Genomic DNA, 6,297 nt, shown 5'->3' with positions numbered 1-6,297 from the left:
TTTTTTTTTTAATTAAAAAACAAACATAGGCATATCATTAGTAAAGAGTGTTCCCTTTATATATTTAAAATGAACCTGTGTTTAGGGTCACCTGGGTTGCTCAGTTGGCTAAGTGTCCAACTTCGACTCGGGTCATGATCTCACGGTTCCTGAGTTCATATCTGGCTCTGTACTAACAGTGTAGAGCCTGTTTGGGGTTCTCCCTCTCTCCTATCTCTCTGCCCCTCCCCCTGCTTTCGTGTGCACTCATGCTCTCTCTCTCCTCCTCTTTCTCTCTATCTCAGCTAAAAAAATAAACTTAAAAAAAAAAATGAACCCGTGTTAAGTTGGAAAGGTTGCCACCATATTCGAGCCCCTCATCCTGTGCAGGAAATGGAACTGAAGCCCACAGGGAGGATGGATGCAAGTACTCCTAGTTGTGGCAGAGCTGGATTTTGGAACCCAGATCCTCAGCTTCCCGCTCCCGTGGACACCCCTTCCCACGTCCAGCTTCCACATCGCCCAGGATGATCCCAGATGGAGATTTTTATTTTATTTTATTTTTCACTGTTCCAAGTTTATTTGGTAGTTTAGTTGGTTGGTATGACACTTAGATACATTGCTGGTTGCACTGTTTATATGTAGATGTTTCTTTTTACATTATAAGGCAGTGTACACTATATTCTGACATATATAGTACACATAATAAGATCCTTTAGATCCTTTAGAACAGTTATGCACTATACACCCAATACTGATTTATACATTGGATCCCAGGATGTGATTGACTGGAGAGAAAAAAAGGTGGACTGGGCATGTTGGGTGAAGGAACCAGAAGTAATATAACACACAGTAAATACACATCTGGTTTGAAAAGCAACAGCAGCATACACAGCGTTGGCAGTGGTGCCTCTGAGGTGGTAGGGCTAGTTTACATTAACCAACTTAGGACAAGAGGGGTCTCATCCAGCATCAGGATGTAGCTTCAGGGTTTTGTGAACCATGCCTATTTGTAACTTTAGGAAACAGGTTTTTCCTAGGCTATTTTAATATTACTACTTGAGAAACAGATCAGGTAAGAAGGGTAATATACACAACCTCCAACTAAAATCCGGTTGTAGTCTGGACAGTGAAGTGGTACAACATCAGAAAACTTGAAAACTGCGGCTCTTTTTGGATCCCCCAAAGTGTGTCTGTACTCTTCCTCAAACGGGCCTCTTCCTCAGGAGTCAGAGTCGCCGTCACAACATGTGAGATTCCATTCTGTCCCAAGATGCAAGGAACACTAAGGAAGACATCATCTTTTATTCCATAGAGACCCTTAATCGTGGTGGAAATTGGAGGCACCCACCTAAGATTCTTCATTATACTTTCTGCCAAATCTGCCACAGACAGTCCAATGGCCCAGGAAGTATAGGCTTTCAGTTTGATCATCTCATAGGCACTGTCAGCCACCTGTTTGTGAACCTCTTTCCACTGTTCCTTCTGCATCTGTGCCTAAGTCAGGGTGCAGATTCTTCAGGAAGGCACCAGCAACATTTATTCCATTCCATACAGACACACTAGAGTCTCCATGCTCCCCAAGACGCACCCATGACAGCTTAATGGGTGAAGTCCCAGCCTTTCCCCCATTAGGTAATGGAACCAGACTGAATCCAGATTGCAACCACTTCTAATAACATGGTTTTTGGGAAAGCCACTTATCTTCCAAGCCTCATAGGTCAAGATATCCACTGGATTGGAAACAATAAGCAACTTGCAGTTTAGGTTGTATTTTACAACCCATATTAGAAATGATGAACTTAAAGATGTTCACATTATGCTGGACCAAATTAAGATGGCTTTCTCCCTCTTGCTGACGTGCCCCAGTTGTGATAATAACCAGCTTGGAGTTTGCAGTCACATGATAGTCTTTGCCGGAGACAATTTTTGGTGTTCTAGGGAATAGGTTGCCATGCTGGAGATCCATCATCTCTCCCTTCAGTTTGTCTTCCATGACATCAACAAGAGCAAGTTCAACCTGCCAAATCCTTCATTAAGATACTGATGGCACAAGCCGTGCCAACAGCATGAACCCCAACAACGGTAATCTTATTCTGGGGGTTATGATCTTCCTTAAGAAGTTTCTGAATCAGCTGATCCTTGAGAGTTGCCATATTGGATTTAGAGCCAAGAGGAATCAGGAATGCACATCGGCAGGTGGGCGTCCAAGGCGCATGGTGTTGGGTCCGGACTTGGCAGCAGTGGCTCCCCTCCCCAGATGGAAATTTTAGAACAGATGCGCTGTTTCTTCTGTTAAAGTATGAGCAGTTGCTGAAAATTGCTGGTGTATGGAAACTATTCATTCCAGATCACATAAACAAAGCCCATGGGTCTATGCAGTCAGTTATGAGCAGGTGGGGTTCCAAACAGGAGGTACTTTCGAAAACAGTGGCTACAGAAAAAAATTCAGAGTCCTATATACATTTCAGAGAAGAGATCCAGTCTGAAGCTTTGACTTTGGAGCCTAAACACCCACCCTGGGCATTCTATTACTTACCTGGGCATTCTGAGTGGCTGGAGCATTTCTGAATAAGAGAGTCTAAACAACAACTGTTGATAGAATGTTAATTCCCTCCTCCTATTTAGACTCAATCCCTTGCTTCCTCTCTTCACCTATCTTCATTTCCCTTCTCTAAGGGGGAGGCAGGGAGTAATCTGGTGGGTGGGTAGGAGGAAGAGCCACCTCCTGTTAACTAACTAGTTAACCAACTGTGAACCAACGAGTCCAGAAAATGCTTTGCCTCACATTTTATCAGGAGAGGGTTTTGCAGCTCTGCCTGGACTGGATGGAGGAATTTACTTCTACTTGTGTAGAGAAGGGACAGCCAGCCCACTGCCATGACAGATATGTGGCTGTGCTCTGAACAGTTTATCAGTGATAAAGGTAACAATGGACTCTCCAGCTGCTAGACTTTGTCTCTCTCTTTCTCTCTCTCTCTCTGTTTCTCTCAGTTGGTCCAACACCCAGGAGAGGTAGAAAGGGGCATTGTTTCCCAAACCCTAAAGCCCTTATATTCTCATATCTCCCCCTCTCTACTTCCATCCCTATGTAGCTAATCCCCAGTCACTGATCCCCTCATTTAACTAAAATGAGCACGTTAAAATGTCCCTGCAAGGTCTCTTAGCAACAGGGCTTCCTGATCCTCTTTAGGGAATAACGCCATAGAAAAAGAGTGTTTCCTTCCGGTTAGTTATTATAACAGGAACTCCATGTATCATAAACTTTTGTGTCATTTCATATTGTCTGGCCACAGTTGAGCATCAGCTGGGCCTCTTTGTCTGCGTTGCTCCTTTTCCAAGTTTGGACACGAGGAAGGAGCTCCCGTGAGGCGAAGCTGCCTGTGCAACCGTGCACACCAGTGCAGGGCAGCAGGATGGGAAGCATGACTCTGGAGTCACAGCCAGGTGGGGACAAACACGGTGCACAGCATAATCCACTGCTGCCCTGCCTGGCAGCAAATTCATTTGACACTTCATCAAACCCCAGGCACAGCCATGGCTCTGCCATCTCTTGTCTTCAGATTGGAGGTAATGCATGCGTCTCTGTCATTCAACGGGTTAATTTTATATCCTAGTTCTAGGAGAAACAAAATCATTGAATAATGAGTTAGCACTTTTTGCCTTTCACATTGGCAAAGTTGTCTTTCTTTGTTAGGTAAGTGATTATGTGGAACAAGGATCTCTTAGATTTTAGGCGATCTAAACAGAGCTTACAACACAAAAACACACAGATCCTCTGACCTTGCAACCCCACTTCTGAGAAACTACTCTACAGAAATAAGAGGGCCTTTATATAGGAGTGTATGTAAAAGACATTTGCAGCATAGTTTGTGTGGCAAAAAACCAAAAACAGACAAATAAAAAACAACAACTTGAAGTTTCCATCAGTAAGAGAATCTCTGATAAAGCTGTAAGAAAGACATATAATGGAATTGTGTATAGTTTTTTTAAAGGATAAAATGGATCTATACCCATCGAACTGGAGGTGTAGCCACTGTATACTGTTAGTCAAGAAAAGCAGGATGGCAGGATGTGTATCCTATAATGCTATTTTTTGTTTATCTAAAAAAAATGTATGTAAGTGCATAGATGGTTGTACATTACTGTATGAATTTGGAGGAAGGTATGGAGAGAAACATAACCATCACAAAAGTAGAATATCTATGAATAGGGAAGTAACGAAAAAAAAAAAGAAAGCTTTTAAAAAATAAATTAGAAGACTGCATTACAAGTTGGTTCAAAATCCCTATACATAATTTTAGAGATCTGGAAAGCTAAATGATAAAGTATAGGAATTTGATCAAATTAACATGTTACAGTTATTTATCGGTCCATTCTGTAGACATCAAAATGATGTTTGGGATATAAATCGAAAGTGAAAATCAGGTAATTAAACTGGTAACATATAATCCCTATCTATAAGTCTAATTGTGTGGATGGATATACAAGAAAGTATAATAGTAATCATCTACGCTATGAAATTATGAGTCTTTTATTCCTTATTTGTATTTTGCAGTTTTTCTTTTTTTCTTTTTTTTAAGTTTATTTAATTTTGAGAGAGAGAGTGAGGGTGCGTATGAGAGAGAGCCCACAAGTAGGGGAGGGGCAGAGAAAGAGGGAGACAGAATCCGAAGCAGGCTCCAGGCTTTGAGCTGTGAGCACAGAGTCGGATGCGGGGCTGGAACCCACAAACTGTGAGATCATGACCTGAGCTGAAGTGAAGTGGACACTTAAAGGACTGAGGTGCCCAGGCACCCTATGTGTTTTCTAGTTTTTCTAAATGAGCTTGCATTTAACTTACAATAATAAATATTTACAAATATGAAACATAATCTTATATGGTTATAATAAGGAGCATCTGAGAATGACCAGTGCAGGGTCCCGTTTTAAGATGTAAACAATCAGAGAATGCTGTTTGATTCCATTACCCTTCCCCCGTAAGCAGGCAACTCAGAAAGGTATCTCCACCTGAGTTTGTTTTGGCACCTCGATGGACACCTCATTTCAACAATTCTCAAGGCTAATTTTCAGCAATAATGGAGATGAACTTGGGATGTAACCATGGAGGAAACAGAAGAATCCTCCTTTAAAGTTCAAACTGGCCCACCCTAAGGTCATTTTAGTCCCATTTTAATGGGATTTTAACTTTAACCTTGTCTGAAGCGCCTATCAATCTGGATAAGGAGGCCAACGTTGCCCTCTGCTGCCTGGAATTAAAATAGCCTTCATTTTTCACAACTACCCGGACTCCTAGATGGGGCTTTCCCAGAGGGAATTGAATTCCTTACTCTAGTAGCCAGAGGAGAGTCCCCTTTGATAAAAGGAGTTCTGGCGTCACTGGAGATTTATAATGCACTCTGAGAAGTCATGCCATGAAGAAACTGCTTTACCTAAGTCTCTCCCAGATTGAATATTGTAAGAGCCTAGAGAAAGCACATGACTTTATGGTTTCAAAGTCGACAAATAAACATCACTTCAAGCAGGCCATTGTAAATCTATATATAATGATCTCTCCCTCCTGGGACAACACCACCTCTCACTCACTCAACGTCCATTCCATCCTTCAGTCATTCCGCCCTCAATTCTGCAGAACCCCCGCCTCGTATTCCCTGCTACTTTTCTCCCCATCCTCCTCCCAAGCCCAGTGTCTTCATTCTTGATAACTTTTCTGTCAATTCCTTCCTCTTATTCTCCACAGCCCCTGATTTCATTCAGGCCTTCATTCTTGACCTGCCTTCCATGACTCTGCAGATTATTCCTGTTTCCCTCATCCTGATGTTTCCTCTGCCGCACTATACATCAGGATTGTAAGTACTTGATTTCTTCCTCTCCTGCTGGACTGTAAACTCCATGAGGACAGGGAGCTTGTCCTCCTTGATAACTGCCTAATGAAGCCCCAGTTCCATAGCTGGATCCCAATGGCTTTTCCCCCTGAACACATGAATTCCTCCAGAGAGAGTTGTTGCAGCAAAGTACTGGAGGAAATGAGAATAACATTACTTTTCTTATACTACATATAAAACTTACTGACTCCTTATAATTTCATGAAAGAGGCATCATCTACATTTTATAGATAAGAAAAGAAGCTCAGGGTAATTAAACAAATTTGCCTAACTGGTAAGTGACAGAATTAGGATATTAACCAACTGTCTGGCTCCAAAGCTCACACCTTTGCCTCTATACCATACTTTCTCCCACAGGATCAAGATCTCCAATAGAATGGTTGGCCTCAAAATAAGAGGAAGAAGACCTCATTCACTGGAGAGAAGGAGGGAA

General features: G+C 42.2%; 1 pseudogene; it reads right to left on the bottom strand.

Moving 5' to 3' along the window:
- Positions 1-1,083: 1,083 nt before the first annotated feature.
- Positions 1,084-2,135, bottom strand: LOC131514659 (L-lactate dehydrogenase A chain-like; annotated as a pseudogene).
- Between the last annotated feature and the right edge of the window lie 4,162 nt (positions 2,136-6,297).

This window comes from Neofelis nebulosa, chromosome 1 (genome assembly GCF_028018385.1).
Source record: "Neofelis nebulosa isolate mNeoNeb1 chromosome 1, mNeoNeb1.pri, whole genome shotgun sequence".
Classification (NCBI taxonomy): domain Eukaryota; kingdom Metazoa; phylum Chordata; class Mammalia; order Carnivora; family Felidae; genus Neofelis; species Neofelis nebulosa.
This window is presented reverse-complemented; position numbering and strand designations above follow the sequence as displayed.